The sequence below is a fragment of the Equus przewalskii genome, chromosome 7, assembly GCF_037783145.1.
Source record: "Equus przewalskii isolate Varuska chromosome 7, EquPr2, whole genome shotgun sequence".
In the NCBI taxonomy this organism is placed as follows: Eukaryota; Metazoa; Chordata; class Mammalia; order Perissodactyla; family Equidae; genus Equus; species Equus przewalskii.
In genome coordinates this window covers 32,979,975-32,998,153 of record NC_091837.1, presented here as the reverse complement: position 1 = coordinate 32,998,153, position 18,179 = coordinate 32,979,975, and the positions used below count along the sequence as shown (strand labels likewise).

At 38.8% G+C, this 18,179-nt stretch overlaps 1 long non-coding RNA gene across 14 annotated transcripts in view; it reads left to right on the top strand.

Annotated features, from left to right (window-relative positions):
• LOC103560059 (uncharacterized) overlaps window positions 1–17,115 on the top strand; it is a 72,797-nt gene extending 55,682 nt beyond the window's left edge. For 12 of the 14 annotated variants that reach the window (XR_011542541.1, XR_011542542.1, XR_011542540.1 and 9 more), the window contains 2 exons: window positions 14,485–14,570; window positions 16,491–17,115. This is a non-coding gene — a long non-coding RNA (uncharacterized lncRNA). Of the gene's footprint in view, window positions 1–14,484; window positions 14,571–14,757 lie in introns of all 14 variants that reach the window. The other 2 variants (XR_011542538.1, XR_011542534.1) reach the window with 1 other exon arrangement.
• Window positions 17,116–18,179: the final 1,064 nt, after the last annotated feature.

Sequence of the window (18,179 nt, the reverse complement as noted above, 5' to 3'; positions counted from 1 at the left end):
CAAGTGGGTTTTATTCCTGGAATGCAAGGATGACTCAACATATGAAAATTGATCAGTATGATATACCACATTAACAGAATGAAGGAAAAAACCCCACATAATCATCTCAATTGATACAGCAAAAGCCTATGATAAGATGCAACACCCTTTCATGATAAAAACACTCAACTTATGAACAGAAGGAAACAACCTCAACATAAACGCTATATATGAAAAGCCCCACAGGAACATTGCACTCAGTGGTGAAAGACTAAAAGCTTTTTCTCTAAGATCAAGAAAAAAGCAAGAATGCCCACTTTCACCACTTCTTTTCAGCATAGTACTGAAAGTCTTTGCCAGACTAATTAGGCAAGAAAAAGAAATAAAAGGCATCCAAATTGGAGACAAAGTAGTAAAATTATCTTTGTTCACAGAGGATTTGATCTTATATGTAGAAAACCCTAAAGAGTCCACAAAAAATCTGTTGGAACTAATAAGTGAATTCAGCAAAGTAGCAGGATACAAAGTCTACATGATACCGACCCTGATATCAGTTTCCCTACATTAAACCCAGCATATATGGGGTTAAAACCAAAACATTTCTTTCCCTGCTTACTCCCTGGCTTCCTGGCTCGAGAATCCACTGTCCTCCATGGAGACAGACACCACCAAGGACAAGCACCTGGATTATCTCCTCCCTGCAAAGAGATACAGGCTGGTGGGAAAGCTCTGACTAGCAAGGCCATATGCTCCCCCGCCCCTACCTAAAACCCCACATAAAAACCCTTCCTTTTAGCTTTTCGGGGAGTTTGGGATTTCAGCATTAGCTGCCCTTTCTCCTTGCTCAGTGCTGTGCAATAATAAAATTCCTACTTTCTTCCACTATACCCGGTGTCAGAGATTGGCTTGCTGCTCAACAGGTGAGAGAACTCACTTCAGGTTCGATATCACCTAATCTTTGTCCATGACTGTGCCCCCACTTCCTCCCTGTTCCCGGATGCCTTCAAGGTCTTCTCTTTCTCTCCAGTCATCAGAAATTTTGGTGCTCCACCTTATGGTCTTTCTTCATTCATTGTGTTAACACTCTGTGGACTTTTACAGCTGGAAAGTCTTGTCCCTTCATTTCTGGGAAGTTGTCTTGATTTGTTTCTTTGATAGATTCCTCCTCTCCATTTCATCTGTTTGTCTTTCTGTAGCTTCCATTATTTGGAAGCTAGAGGTCCTGGTCCGATCTTCTAATTCTTTATTTTTTCTGTCCCATTTTCCATCTCTCTATGTCTATAACATTTCCTGGGAGATCTCTTTAACTTTATCCTCTGATACTCCTTTTAGGTTTTTAAATTGTTCCAGAATTTCTGGGGGCTGTTTTCGGTTCTTTAAATATACCTGACCCCTTTTTTAGAAATCTGGTTTGTTGAGGTATAATTTACATAAAGCAAAATTCAGACTTCTTAGGTGTCCACTTCAATGAATTTTGATGACTGCATAGAGACCTGTAAATGCTTTAACAATCAAGTAACAGAGTATTTTGATTTCCTCCCAAAGTTCCGTCAGTCTCCTTTGTAGTCCCCCTTCCTACTCCCAGGCTCTGCAGAGCGCTATCTTCTTTCTGTCCCTATAAATTTACCCAGAATGTCATATAATGGACTGATATGGCACATAGATGTTTGTGCCTTGCTTCTTTCATTTGACATAATGCTTTCGAGATGCGTCACGGTTGTATGTACCAGTAGTGTGTTCCTTTTTTATTGTTAAGCAGTATTCCATTTTACAGACATAACATAATTGGCTTATTCATTCCATTGATGTATATTTGAGTTGTTTCCAATTTTTAGCTGTTATTAATAAAGCTGCTCTAAACCTTTGTGTTTAGGTAAACATCTCTTGGGTAAACATGTAAGGGTAGGATTGCTGGGTCTTATATTTATAAGGGTCTGCCAAACTGTTTTCTCTCCGGGCTGTACCATTTTGCACATGCACTGGGAATATATAAGAGTTCTAGTCGCTCTGCATCCATGCCAGCGCTTGTTAGTTTCTAAAGTGTTAGCCTTTCTATACACGTGTAGTGGTGTTTCATTGTGGTTTTAATTTGCATTTCCCTAATGATTAATAATCTTAAGTATCATTTTATGTGCTTATTTGCTATTCATATCTCTCCTTGTGTGAAATGTCTATTCAAGTCTTTTGTCCATTTTTTAAAAATTAGTTGTTTCTTTTCTTATTATTGAGTGTTGAGAGTTCTTTATATATTCTAGACACAATTCCTTTGCCAGATATGTGTTTTGCAAGTATTTTCTCTCAGTCTGTGAATCATATTGTCATTTTCTAAAAAGTGTTGTTTGAAGAGCAGATTTTTAAAATTGTAATGAAGCCCAGTTAATCAGATTTTTTTCTTTTATTATTCATCTCTTTTAGGTCCTGAGAAATCTTTTTGTATCCTAAGAACATAAGATTTTCTCTTCTTTCTAGAAGTTTTGTATGTTTAGGCTTCACCTTGAGGCGTTTTATAGATGGTGCAGTGTGGGGGTCAAGGTTAGATTGTTTGGTTTTGACACGTGGATTTCTAATTATTCTAGCAACATTTGTTGACAAGATTGTTTTCCTTTGAATGATCTTGACACATTTGTGGAAAACACATTGACCATATGTGTGTGGGTCTGTTTCTGGACTCTTCACAGTTCCGTTGATTTATGTCTCTATCTTTACATTGACCCACCTCGTCATGCTTATATAGCTTCCTGGTAGTCTTTATCAGGTAGTGTAAAGCTGCTTTATTTTTAGAGTTTATTTCTTTAATTTGAATATCAATTTTGAATTTCCATATAATTGTTCTTCAGTTTCTACAAAGGAAAACCAAAAAGGCCTGCTGAGCTTTAGCTGGAACTGCCTTGAGTCTATTGATCATCCTAACGCTACTGAGCCTCCCAGTCCAGAAAAAATGCTCCATTTCTTCATTTGTTTCAATATGCTTTAATTCCTCTCATCATTATTGTGTCGTTTTCAGAATACAAGTCTTGCACATTTTTTAGATTTATCCTTAAGTATTTAGTGTTTTTTGATTCTTTTATGTTACTTTTTTTGAAATATTAAATTTTCAGTGATTTATTGCCTCTGTAGAAATGCAGTAGGCTTTTATATATTGCAGCTTTCTTCAACTCACTCCTTAGTTCAGGTAGCTCCTTTGTAGCTTCTTTGGGATAATCTATAGAGATAGATGATCGTGTCATTTGAAAATAAAGACACATTTGTTCTTTTCTAACTTCTATGTCTCGTCTTTACTTTTCTTGCCTATTGCACTGGCAAGGACCTCTCATACTGAATGTGAATGGTGAGAGTGTGCATTTTTGGCTTTTGTTTTAATCTTATGGGGAAAGCACTCAGTCTTTCACTGTCGAGTATGATGCCAGCTGTCCTTTTGTGGCTGAGGAGGTTCTCTCCTTTCTGGTGTGCTGGGGTGGCACTGAGCTCTGTCAAATGCTGTCTCTGCAGCCGTGAGCTGGCCGCCGCTTTATTCTTCTTTAGTGTTGATGAGGTGAAGTAGATTGATAGATTTGTGAATGTTGAACCAACCTTACTTTCCTGGATTGCAGGTTCCTTTTTACATATTGTTAGATTTGATTTCCTTAAGGTTTGTTGATTTTAACACACATGTTTATGAAGGATGAACCGAGTGTTTTGGTTTTTTTCAATGACCTAGAATATAGTCTTTCTTGTGAATTTTCTACATCCATTGAAAAGCATGTGTATATTGCTGCTTTTGGGTAGCGTGTTTGATAAATGTTAATTAGTTCAAGTTAGTTGAGTGTTGTTCATGTCTGCTGTATCCACTGCTTTTCTATTTACTTGTTCTCTTGATTACTGAGAGAGGATCAAGTCTCCAACTATAATTATGCATTTCTTCTTTCCATTCTATAGGTTTTTGCTTTGTATATTTTGAGGATCTATTGTTAGGTGCATATGCTTTTATAATTGTTCTGTCCTCTTAAAGAATTGATCCCTTTATCATTATGTAATGCCTCTTTTTACCCCGGTAATTTTTTTTGAAGTCTCCTTTTTCACATATTTTATAGCCTTTTCAGCTTTCTTTTGATTAATGCTTACATTGCATATCTTTTTTCAAACTTTGACATCTTACCTATTTATGTCTTTATATTTAAAGTGGGTCTCTCGTGAACAGCATATGGTTGGTTCTTCCTTGTTTTTTAATTCAGTTTGACCTCCTCTATTTTAATCGGGGTGTTTTTACATTTAATATATTTATTTGTATGATTGGATTTAAATCCTCCACCTTTCTAGTAATTTTTTATTTATCCCATATGTTTTTGGTCTCTTTTCATCCTTTCCTGCCTTTAAAAAGTTTTTATTGAGTATTATTAATGCTCCTATTTTATCTTCACATTGGCTTTTAATTTACCTCTTTAAAAAATATTTATCAGCTACTTGGGGATTTACAATATACCTACTCAACGTACCACAGTCTGCTTTATTATACCCCTTTTGCTATTGTGTAAGCACCGTACAGTAGTTTACTTCCATTCTCTCTCTCCCATCCTCTTTGATCTTGTTGTCTTTACTTCCGGTTGACTCTGTGTTCTTATAAAAACAAGAAACAAGGAAAACAAGAAGTGAAAACAATTTTACCTCTGTCTGTATTATTGTGTTTCTTTTAGATCATGAAACTATCTTTTAAAGTGATGAAAAGTAAGGAAATACAGCTTCTGTTTACCTTTATGTTCCACGTTTCCAGTGCTCTTCATTGTTTGGTATAGATGCATGTTTCCATCTGGTATCATGCTCCTCCCTGAAGAGCTTTCTTTAGAATTTCTTATAGCACAAGTTTGCTGGAAATGCATTACCTCAGATATTGTTTGCCTGAAAAAGCCTTTATGTTACCTTAATATTTTAGGCATTTGTGCTGAATATAGAATTCGGGGTTGACAGATCTTTGCCACCTTCATTTCTTTAAAGGCATGACTGTGATGTTTTCTGGCTAGCATAGTTTTTGAGCAGAAGTCTCCTGTGACTCTTATCTATGGTCGCCTAAATGTAATTTTTATTTTCCTTCTGCCTGCCTTAAAATTTTTCTCTTTGTCTTTAGTGCTCTGGAGGGAAGCTCTCTCCACTCTGCTGCCTTGCTCACAATCTTTCCTGTGAGCACTTGGGGAGACACAGTGCAAAGAGCTTGTGAGCGGGGGTGAAGTCCCCTCATGTCTGGGGACAGCTGCTCCAGACTTGCTAGCCCTCACTTAGCCTTCGCGAATCGACTAGAATGCTGAGTTCTTGTAACCCACTGGGATAAGATATCCTCTCTCTCCAGTGCTTTGCCACTGACAGAATATTTTGGGTTTCTTGTCTGTCCCTAGGGGAACTTGTCCCTCTTTGGATTTCTCTTTACTTTGTTGCTTTGGAACTTCGGTTCTCTGATGGGCTTAAGAAAATGCATGATTTTTTAGATTATTTGGCTTTTTCTCATTGTTATGGAGCAAACGGAATTTTTTTATGACTTTCCACGTTCTTCACAGAAATGGAGCCATTTCCCTATTTTCAATAGCATTCTTATTTCACAGATCTTTTCTTATCTCTCTAAGCATATTCATCAAAGAGTCTTTTATATTTTAAACTTTCTGGTTTAAATCTGCTCTATTATCTCTGTTTTCTCAAATTTCCTTTTTTGTTATTAGTGTTTTTATTTGCATATTTTAGTGTGTATTTATTGGAGTCTTCAAATCTCTGGTGGATCTTAGTTGTCCTTTCATTTTTAAGAATGAGGTCCTGAAAAGCGAGTAAAACGTCTGGGTACCATGCTGGGGCTTGTGAAATTGTGAGCATCCCTGTAGGGTGCTCAGATGGAAACCAGGGTGATTTGTTTGGACACCCCCAAATGTCAGTATAAATATGACTCTTGGGCCACTTTCCGCAGGAAAGGGTCTTCCCTTCTTCTGACTGAGGGGGGCCGTGTGTGTGTGTGTGTCTATGTGTGTGTTGTGGAAGGTGTTGAGGGCTGTACCAGCTGAGACCCAGGTACCAGGAGCAGGTGGAGAGGTCATTGTTCTATGAGTAGGCTTCATCGTTGCCTAAGACCTCAAAGTCTTGAACTTCTCTGTTTCAGTCTATTCAGAGGCCAAAACCTGCGGCCGTTTACATTGACATGGGAAGGTAATTGTCTCGTTGTGTGGCGCAACATAGGTGACCTGGTGGCTCTAACAGTTTGTCTTAGGACTTTGAAGCAATCCTCTATGTTAACCCCATGCTGCTGCCTTCAGGGGTGTCTGGTGCCTGCAGCTCCTGAAGCTTTCTGGGACTGTCTAACACACGCCAGCCTGTTCCTCCTTACCTGTGTTCTCCTGTCACAGATTTATGTTTTAGCTTTCTCAGTACTGTTAAGTCTGTTTTCATTCATTTATCTCCTTTTCACATATCCAGGAATTTTTGTTGACATTCCTCACCTACTTTTGGCTTTTACCTATTCTTGCTGTGGCTTTATGTCCTCGTATTAGTTTTGTTTTCATTTTTTAATGTAAACTATGTTTTATTTATACTAGTTTTTACCTTCTGTTTCACCTTCCACCCAAATTGGTTACTCCTCCCAATGAAATAGCAACTGGTGCTAATCCCTCCATTTAATTACCATGAGCTAACTAGCGTATCCAACCACTCCAAAATTTTAGTGCCTTAACACATGAAGACTTGGTACCTTGCTTCAGTCGTAGTACGGTCATGGGTGATACGGGTTAGTTCTGCTCCATGCAGTTGTTCTGGGACTGAGCTCCTCCAGGTGTTTGGGGATCTTTCCGTTTAGCCTGAGAATGGGGAAAGAACTGATGGTTGACGTGAGAAGGCTTTAGGGGCCAAACTTGAAAATGGGTGACTACATAATTTCTACCTATATGCATTGGCCAGAACTCAGTTACATAACTGCATTTAATGGCATAAGAGTCCAGGAAATGTAGTTCAACTATTTGCCCAAGAGAAAAAGGAGAACCATTTGACCTGTTAGCCATTCTATGCTATACATATTTTGCTAATTCCCATATAACTGCATATACATGCACACATACACGTTCATACACCCATATACTCACGAACCCATGTCTTTTTGTCATCATTGATTGTCCTATAAAAATGGGATTGTATTATGTGCATATTTTTCCATCTCCTGGCAAATCTCTTCCAACTCATTAGGTATAGTTCTAATTCTTTCTGTACAAAGGTTACATAATATTCCATGATGTGTTGTATCAAAATTAATTCAGCATTTTCTCTGTTGATAAGCATTTATTAAAAAAAAAGATGCCTTTATTGATATTTTGTTGGCATTTAGAAGAGAACAGAGCTAAATGTATGTGCTCATTTCTACATTTTAAAAATAGAAGTCTAGCATTCAAACTTGTGAATGAAAGCTAAGTGAAAGTTTATTTTCAGAGAATAAAGCTCTAATCATTGATATTTTTGGAGGTAATAATATAAAATATAATATTTTTTAGTTTTTTGTTTTCTACAATTATTTGTAGAAATAATAGTAACTGGTTTCTCTAGAGTCTCCAGAATCCTCAATTGGCTGGCCATACTTAGCAAATATTTTAGATGTTTGATGAGCACAAAGAAATGTTTTAACAAATTAATGTTTTGATACCCAATAACTATTTAACTGTACTTCATAATTTCCTTGCAAGCCTAAAAATACATTAATAAAATTTACAGTATAAATATTTAATTGCAACATTAACCATTAACTTTTCTAGGCACACAAAAAATTTCTATATTTTATATGACACTGTATTATTTCTTACAGATCAATTCCGTTGGTATAAGGAAGGTAAGAGTTCAGAGAAAAATATAAATAATTAATTAATTAATTGAATAGATATTAATTGAATGCCTGCTAAATTTGAGTCACAGCTGGGAGCTGAGGAAATAGCAAAGAACAGTAAAGACGTAACGTGAGGATTGTTAAGTTAGTCATAGAACATTACTCGGGAATATTACGTAGTTAGTGAAATTAAGGGAAAAACAGAAGCCAAATAACTAGTGTGTTTTTCTATAATGTTAGCTACTGAGCAAGAGACAGAGAGAAAAATAGAGGTAATTACCCCATCTTGAATGCCTGCCATTTACCAAGCATGGGTTAGATTAAGTAGTGTGGGAACCATGACCTTTTTGAAGATAATTCTGTTGGGAGGTCAGCCAGTGTAGCACAGATTGATTGTTTACCGGTGATTTCACTGGACGCAGAAGAGACTCGATTTCCTTACATAGTCTATTCCAGATATACCCCAGGTCAGCCATACTTTGAGCAGAACAATCAATTACGAAGTGAGCTCTTTGACCCATGCCTGGGGTACTGATAGTCCATACTGTGAGTGGAAGAGTTCTCCACACCATATGTGGCAGGATCTGATTGACGATCAAGTAACAAATCTGACATCCTGTAATAAATATTAGGGAGTCTAACTTGTATTCTTTTGCGAGAAAGGATATTTTAACTTTAATTGTGATGGATTGAATATGAATCCAGGACGTCTGGCATCTAAGGCAACATAAATGTGAGGTCAGTGTCAACATGTTTTTTGAAAACAAAATTGAGTGAACCTGACTTAGGCCTAACAGTATTGAGCTCACTGATTACCCTCCCATCTTGTCTTTCTTTTGTCGTGTACTAAACAGTATCCCACTATCTAACATGGGATAATTAGCGATCACTTGATGCTGTGATTGTTTTCATGAGGAGCCCCTCCGTGTGTGCAGAACCTCCCGCGAGGAGTGGCCTCACACAGTCAGTGATGACTTTCCTCAGTCTCTGCCATCAGGAGGCCTGGACATGTGGTTGAGCCACCGCGCCACCTTGCGAGAGCTGCCTAAAACAGAGAAATAAATAAGAAACGTCTGCAGGGCTTTCTTAGAAGATCCAGGCTCTTGAAATGATGGCAAAAACCATCCAGGGCTTCACGGGTACTCATGGTGTGGCCCTCATCCCTCTGTTGCTGCTTTCTCTTGGGCCTAGGGCCTGGCAGCATATAGAGCGCTCACTGAACCTCAGAGCAGCTCTTCAGAAGTCTTGATTTCTAGAAATTGCAAGTCAAGAGACCTGCGCTCCAGCGTGGACTTCATCATTAGTTGTCTCTCCTTGGACAGGTCAGATATCATGCCGGGTCTCACTTTCCCCATCCATAAAATGAGGAGTTAGGTGGCGTGTCCTCTTAAGTCCATCTGGCCTGTGTATCTCTGATCAACATTCTGCCTGTTCTAGTTGAACCTTCTCATCAGTAAGACTCTCAGCAGATCCCTTTTTATTACTGATTATTTAACGGTACTATTGTCCATTACTTAAAAATTGCCTGTCCAAGGACACCTATGATTTTTGGTTCTTGGATTGGCCGCTGGTATAATTATGGTTGTCATGCTTCCCTAGTTTCCATGGGACAGGTCACCCAGACCAGGAAGTCAGGAACTTACAGACTTGTGCTACGTATTCATGATCCTAGTTCTTTAGAAAGAATGTTCCAGTGGCAAAATTATGTTTCTGCTTAGGCTCCTTTCCTGGAGGGACAATAATGGAGGGTGCTCTTGTAAGAAGAGCCTGTAACCAATCTCACAATTAAGTTGGCCTTTCTTATATAGAACAAACAGTTGAGGAATATTACATTCGCCTGGTACAGATGGCACACATCAGATGGCCTTCCCTTGACGCTCTCCAGTCTACAGTGATGTTTGGAATGTTAGCCAGTGTGGATACAGGAGCAGCATCTTGTTCTAACGGTACCTATGATACCACCAGCCCCAGCAGACAAACAGCTTTATATCAAGGTTCCATTCAGTATTTTGATGCTAGACCAATATCATTTTAGCTCATACCTCTGTCATTCTTGGGCACCACAATTTTAAATGCAAACTTCTCAAGAAGTACATTTCCTTCATTCAACAAATATTTACCAAATATTTACTGAGTGCCAACTATACGCTGGGCACTGTTCTAGGGTCAGAGGAAATAACAGCGAAGTGAACAGAAAAATTCCTATCATATGGCAGCTTATGTTCTAATAGAGCAAGAGAAACAATAAATATGTAAAATATGGAATACATTAGGGGTGATAAGTGCCATGGAGAAAAATAAGGCAGATAATGAGGTTAGGAAGGGCACATAGATTTGGCAGTTGGGGTGCGGGGTTCTATATTATACAAGGAGGTCAAGGAAAGACTTATGGAGAATGGGACATTTGAGCAAAGCCTTAACAGACATGAGGCAGGGAGTCTGGAAGGTCCATGGGGAGAACTTTCCTGTAAAGGAACAGCAAGTGCAAGAAGTTGAGGAGGGAGGAAGTCTGCTGTGTTGTCGTTAGGATGGGAGTGTAGTGAAAGGGAGAGGCGGTCGCAGCAGTAACGCGCCACCTTGTGTCAGGGCTTGTATGTCACTCTGGTGACTTGCTTTTTCCCTGAGTGGTATAGGAAGCCATTGGAATGACACGGTTTAGGTGTTTTCACTTACAATTCACTTGGTTTGACCTTAAGTTTCTCCACGTTTGCTCCCATCCCCATATGTATTTGTATCCTCTTTAAGGACTTTTTCTTGACTCTAAATCCTTTCAACTCAAAGCTCTGGAACTGACCTCCACCTACCCTATCTTTCTCACACCGCGCTTTCTGTTGCCCCCTTGACGCCTCCATGCCCCCATCCCATGGAGGAGGTGATGCACTTTGCCCCATCCCGCATCCCCCGCGGTCTCAGGGCTTCCGCATAACCGTTCTCAGCCGTGTGGAACGCTCTCCTCCCTGAGGGCTCAAGCTCTTCTTCTCCACACACCTCGTCCCTCCTCTTGCTGTCGTCTAGTTGTTCTCTAACATTCATTGAAGATGACTGTCACCCAGAGAACTACCAGCACCCTGGGGAAGCCAGGGGCCGCCTGGCCCATGTCCTGCTGCGGATTCACTCACCTCAGTGTCTGACACTTTGCCCTTGTTTGGTTCAGCCCCCTATGTCCACAGCCACAGCTTGGACCTCATTTTTCTCCAGGTATTGTCATCTCCAAAGTTTTAAACTCTAATTAGTGTGCAATGAGATGGACACGAATAAATGCAATTATACACGTAGCCCAGTCTCCAATCCAACTGTGTTCCTGCCCTCTCACCCTCGCAATACTACGTGTTGGCCTCCAGGGGGAGCTCAAACTCCCAGTCCCGAGGATGGACCGCCTTGGATCATGGATGCTTTGGGTTACAGTACCGGGGGGAAACCGTGATTAAGCATGTGGATAATAGAGTCAGACATAGTTGTTCAAGTCCCTTTTCTTCCACCTCCTAACTGTGTAACACTGGGCAAGCTGCTCGAGGTCTCTGAGCCTCGCCAATAAAATGAAAATAAAAAGGTATACCTCACAGGGATGGATATGTGAGCAATAAATGACAGTATAAATGTAAGTGGAGTGTTCAGTATAGTGCTTACCAATAAGTGGGAGCCAGTCAGAGGCTGCTCTTCTTTGAGACAAGTAAAGAGGTTAAAGGCTATTATTGTTGTTCCACAGGGTGGTCTCGTGTATTTCCTTCTTGTTTCAAGCAGATCTTTAAACTTTTGAAAAGCTTCTGTTATGGTATTGCCGCACAGCTGCGAAGGGGTCTGTACCCTGTCTCTTCCTCTGCTACCCCAATTCTGGCCCCTGAGCCTCGCAGGACTCACGACCGGGCGAGGAGGACAGTGGAGTGGGCGGCTTTGCAAGCCTCCCAAAGCTGCACGACATTTTTTCTTCTTTGGAGTCACTGAACAGAGAATATATATGATACGTGTTCTCCCTATTTTGCACGTATATAGCTCATTCCTGGAGAGTGGCACAGAGGCAGTTATTGCTTCAGAACCGTTTAAAACAGTCACAGCCTTTTATTTTCACTTATTGATCATAAAATGCGGGGAAGGATAGTTCCTTTCAGAGCAGCATGCCAGGTTTCTTTAAGCGGCTGGAGCAGGACTCACGGCTTCCTCTCTGCCTCATCGCGCATCCATTCCTCAGACCACCACACACTGGCTTCTTCTGTTACAGATCCACTCAATCTGCTGGTGAGGCTGTTAGGGGAGGAAGCTCGAGCAGGGAGGAGGGGACCCCCATGCTGCAGGGGCAAGGTGTGAGCCTATTCAGAACCCTCCACGCAGAAGTGTGGAGGAAAGGCAAGGAATGCATTTGGACGATCCTTTAAAATATGAGCTATAAATGTAAATGTAAGTGCAGGAATAAGGTATATTTATATAAGGTATATCATACAATTCATATAGAAAAGGACAAAAAGCAAATGAGAGAGAGCTGTTAAAAAATCCAGCTTAAAACATGTTCACAGAAGTTAGATAAAGCAAACCAGTTGTGAAAGTAAAATAAATGGTTATTTACAAGGTGTTTAAAAGAGCTATACCTGAAACAAAAAAAATAAAAGTGAAAAAGATGAGCAAAATTTTATTGGGCAAACACAAAGTAATAGGATGGCATAAAATTTAATTTTTGGTAAAATGAATCTGAGGCAAAATGCAATAAGTAGTCCAAAAGGGAAATTTTCGCTATGATAAATAAAAAACGCAATGAAGATGAACACTACTTGTGCTTTTAGAGGCTAAATAATTTAACATCAAAATGTGAAGCAGAATACCCCATGACCCAACAGTTTTACTCCTGGATGCATCTCAACAGAAATGTATACTTCTAGTCACCTTTCTGGTACTAGAATGTACTAGAACATTCATAGCAGCACTTTCCATAACTGCCCCCGAATTGAAACTATGCAAGTGAGACTCACCAGAAGAATGGATAAATAAATGTGAAATACTCAGTAGTGGAATGCTATACAGCAGTGAAGAGTAATGTTCTGCATGCAGCAGTCTACATGGACCTCATGGTCAGAACGCTGAGCAAAAGCCTTCTACCACACGCGAGCACGTGCTGCATGGTTCTATTTATTAAAAGGAAAAGTGGAACAAAGAGAGCTGATCTCAGAGGTTGGAAGGCTGGATCCGAGCTTCTCTTTGAGAATAGTGGGGTGGTGACTAGAAGGGAGCGCTGTGGGCAGGGGCTGCCCTAGGTTTTTGTTACACAGGGATACTAATTTTGTGAAAAATTTTCAAGCCGTCCACTTGACTGGAGCACTTAAAAAAAAATTTTTTTTTTAGTAAAATGTTTAAATATGAAGAAAAATTATCAAATACTGGAGAACTGTACAGAAAAATTATTTTAGAGATTTTAGCATACTGCTTCAGGCTTTTTGGTTAAATAAAAAGTAAAAGTACTTTTGAATCATATAGCTATTTAGGTTGAATTCATGCATATTGGTATTATACCTTAAAATACATAAGTTATGTGTATGTATGTACTTAAAGACATTTTAAAAAAATTGTTGATACTATCTTATACCCAAAAGAAATCCTAAAGTTCCCACAATAGGAATTGTATAGGCCATATGACATTCTGAAACTACCATGTGGTAAACTAGATAATATTATTAATATTTTAAACAACTACAAAAATTAACCACTTCGGATGTATCTTAAATAAATATTTGGCCAATGATTAAATCCAGTGATAATTACAGATTATAATTAAGATTGTGTTTTAGAAAGTAAAAATGAGAAAAATAAATATTTGGTAAAAGCTTGTCCAGATGTCTAAAGCTGTATTCAGGGGCAACAGTGGTAGGTTCATAGTTTTAAATGCTTTGATTATTTAAAAAAAGAAAAGAAATTAATTATGTTTACAATTCAACTTGGCAAGACAAGTATAAAATAAACCTAAGGGAAGTATAAGGAATGAAGTAATAAGAGTAAAAGTAACAAATGGAGTAATTAGAAACTACGAAAGAAAACAATAGAGCTGATGAACAAATCTAAGTACTCACTCCTTGAAAGGAAAAAGAAAATAGCACAATGATATAGACAGATCTCTGGCAAATGTAGTTAGGAATAATTTAACACAAACAAAAAGAGAAAAAAGAAACCCAATTAAACAGAAAGTTTTTCAACATACAGTGCTTTATGTGATGTTATACCAGTATATAATTTTCAATTGCAACGTAAATATCGAACCTGGGAAATTATGATTACAAAGATTTCATTATGAGCAAAGAACCCTAATCAATGCAGAATTATTGGAGGGATTGGAAAGATGATCAATTCGTGGTTTAAGATCAGACAGTGCTTGTTTTATTCTAACTTCTAAAGAGGACTTCTGGGTGTGGCTTGGCTCTGCCAAGCACTCGAGTCACCATTTGACCTTGGTCAACCTGCTTAACCTTGTTGAGTGACTCTAGGAACCAATGAATGAGTGCGTGCATGCCTGAGAGGGGTGAAACAGCCTTCTCAGAGGTTATCAGAGACTTGTGAGGTGATACCTGTGAAGTTCTTAGCACAGGGGCTTTAAGTAGTGAGCATGCAATTAACAGTAGGTGTTATAATAATGCCTGATAACACCTAAGAACATCAAACGTCCTTTAGTGCATAAGACTCAAAGTATCAATGAGTAATCTTTTGATTTTTTTTTTCAGGTTATCCTGATCCAGGAAATTTTTCCTGGACAGAATATCTGGAAGCTATTCAGACTAATACAGTTCCTTCCAAAGTTTTTAAAATGGTAAGCTTGTATCCGTATAAACCCTCAACTTTAAACGATATCTGTGTTGAGTCGTGCCTCCGTGTGGCAGTTTTAAATTATTCTAACTTTTTCTTTTTAAATTCAATGTTATTTTCATAACCAGTTTGCTTCACTTTTACTTAAAAATACAAAGGAGGTGACTCATTTCCTGCTGTTCCTATCCCAGATGAAGGAGATGGTCTCCCTCCTTGAAAAGCGGGAGCCCTACGCCAGATGGAGGTGGTGTTGAGAGCCCCTCGTGACTGAGACCTTCATTTCCCACTCTCCTCGCCCCTGAGTGGGGGCTTGGAGCCTTCACAGTCTCAGGGACTGTTCGAATGTCAATGATGCCATAATAAAATAGGTGAATCGTAGCCTGTGTGTATGATAGTTTGATCCATTTTGAGGGAAACATTGCTTTTAGCATTTGTTAGAATACCAATTTTTGAAGTTCAAATTTGTACTTATATACTTATTCCAGGTTTGGACCAAGCGTAAATTATTTTGTAAGGCAAGTGTGTTGATAGTATAGAAATGCTTGGGTTTCAAACTCTGTCCCCTTGCAGCTTGTGGTGTGCTCCGGGCGCCGTGACTCGTCTCAATCAAAGTATTATATTGTGAGCGCCTACACACTGTTTCATCTACTGAGAGTGTTCCAGGGACCAAAAGGGATTTAAAACAAAACGCTGTTTCATTTTTTCAAAAATTGATTATAAGAGGATGGATTAGGGGGAAGAAGAAAAATCAAAGTAAGAAGGCTAGAAGTTCTGGAGAGCTAGAAAACGTTTTAAGAATTCTGAACATTCAATGAGCAAAAACACCAGCTGCTAGTAGTCTCTCTTTCTCTCGCTTTCTGTCAAAACTTCCTTCTACTTTTCCCAGAGGAAAATTACAAGAAAATAAGGTAATGAAAAGACTTAGCTTAAAAAGGCAACTTCTAGACTCTGTCTTGGGTTTTTATGGACTCACTTCAAGGTATGTATCTTTGGCATCCGCAATACGAAACAATTACCACTGGTGTCAGGATGGTGACCTTGGAGAGAACAGAAAGGTTTTCAGAGATCAGAGACCTGACTATAGTCAGAATACTCCATTCAGTAGATGTAAAAATGCATTTTAGAGGGAAAATATGCTCCACAAAAATTGGAGAGAAACAAACCAGGTACTGGAGAAAGATTTAACTGTTGATTGCTGACATATTATGAGGGTTTTGTTTTCCTGTTACCATTTCTAGACCTTAGGAATTCAGTACACTTTCATTTACAGTGAAGTGAGTTGAACACTTTTATGGACAGTAGCTTTCAAAGTGAAATTTTTTGCCAGCCTGTAAACGCTCTCAGAGTTGTCTTTTGACTTTGATTTTGTTAAATTTCCTTAGTTTCGATGATTTGGTAAGTCCCAATATATTTTTTTCCCACTCCATTTTCTTTACTATTGCCTGAGTTTCCACCATTATGGACTCCTGGTTCCTAGCATTTTAAGACTTGGAAGAAACCTTAAAGTAACACAGTTTATTAACGTACTTATATTACACATGAAGTAACAAAATACAGGTTATGGCTTTGAATTACCTTGTTGTATGATCTGAAAGCAGTTTAGCAGTTGAAATTATATAGCTTTTATCTAAGTATATTTTAAAATGGAGATGTGTAAAAGATCCTGTTTATTCTTTCTAATTACTTATTAAATAATTTTGCCATCTAAGACATACACTCCAAAACTGGGCAGTGGGAATAGTCAATGGATTCTTAATTTATAAGGTTACTTTCAGAAAAAAAGGAAAAGTCTAAACCAATGGGTAAACTGTAATAAGATCTTTCTTTGAACCTTGCTGTGATTGGTAATGATTTTATGATTTAATCTGTCTTTGTCTTTTTAGCTATCTTGAAAATGACCAAAAAATTCTTTATCTTCTCACAGGTTTTTATGAAACTGCAGAAAATAATATCCATGAAGTCCTATGTGGTCTTAAAACTAAATTTCAGTTGTATTAAAGATCTGAATGTAAAACTAGAACAATAATATTTTAGAAAAAATTCAGTGGCATATCTGAATTGCTGGATTTTGTGTGAATTTTTGTCCTTGTAATGTTATAGTGGTTGCCTCATGGTTTTCTGCCAAATATGAAACTTGAAGTTGTGGGTAAATGAAACCCCAGGTTACTTCGTGTTGCTACGATTGCAGATGTTGATGACCAAAGAACAGAGGTACGGTTTTATTACGTCATTGTGTTGGCAGTTTTTCTCACTTTTCCTGTGAGACTGGCTTCAGAGCTCTGACTTCTGGCAGAGTGCAGGAGTGAAACTTTGACTGACTGCATCTCCAGTCATGTGTCTTTGGGCAGAGAATTCCAGCTGATGTGCCTGTGAAATGGGAAATCTATAGATTAGACATGACTGACTTGAAGAGGGTTTCTAATACATTTCTGTTTAGATTTGCTGTTTAGACTTTATATATTATTCCTTTTCTTTTAAAGCTTTTTATTGATATTATTAGATTTTTCTTGAAATTTTTGTCATTAAACACTTTATCAAGAAAAACTAAATCTTTGTTTTCTACTCTTCTTTGTCGGATCAAAAAATATAAGAGTGATGTCAGCATGATGGCAGAGTGAGCTTTCCCAGTAATCTCTCCTGCCACCATACAACAAAAAAGACATTCATACTCCAACAGAGGACATCCAAACACAATACAAAGGACATCTGAGAGGCCCACACAGCCATACGATGGAAGTCAGAGAGGCTAGAGCCCCCCTCAGAGGAGCTGGACCAGGATAAGAGAAAATTTTACTCCCTCCCCAAAAGACTGGGATCTGGGACCACAGGTAGCCTCCTGGAGGGAAGGGGTGGGGGAGGGGATGTACGTTTGTGGGAACATCAAAGGTCCCTGAGGGCCTCCATGTCCTAAGGGAATGCCCCCTACCCAGGCAAAAGCTAATGCAGGGGTGACCTCATCAAGCCAACACTCCAGGAGAGCAGATAGGGAGGGAAGAGTGAGAAAACCCTGAGAGCACACAGAAGAAAGCACCCCTCCCCTTCTCCTACCCAGTGTGACTCCAGCACCTGGGATCTCTGTGGAATGCATAGGGCTCAGAATGTGTGGCTCTTGACCCCCACCCAGTGGCGATAGGTGGTAGCTGCAACCGAATAATACCATGATGTGCAAAAACAGAGCCCGCCCCGTAGCAGTATCAAAAATTATACTAAATCTCCAGACCAGCGAGAAAATGACAAGTACCCATAAATCAGTCCTGAGGACACAGAAATATGTAATCTAAATGACAGAGAATTCGAAATAGCTATTATCCAAAAAAGTCAAGTTAAAAGAGAATGTAGAGAAACAATTTAACAAGTCCAAGAGTTACTTCACAAAAGAGGTTGAAACTATAAAGAAGAACTAATCAGAAATATTGGAAATGAAAGACACAATGGAAGAAACAAAACAAAATATGGATTCCCTGAATGCTCAAGAGGACGTCATAGAACAGTGAATCAGTGTAATCAAGGATAGACATGTTGAAATGCTCCAGATAGAGGAGGAGAGAGAACTAAGACTAAAAAGAAATGAAGAAACTCCAAGAAATAGCTGACTCAATTAGGAAATGCAACA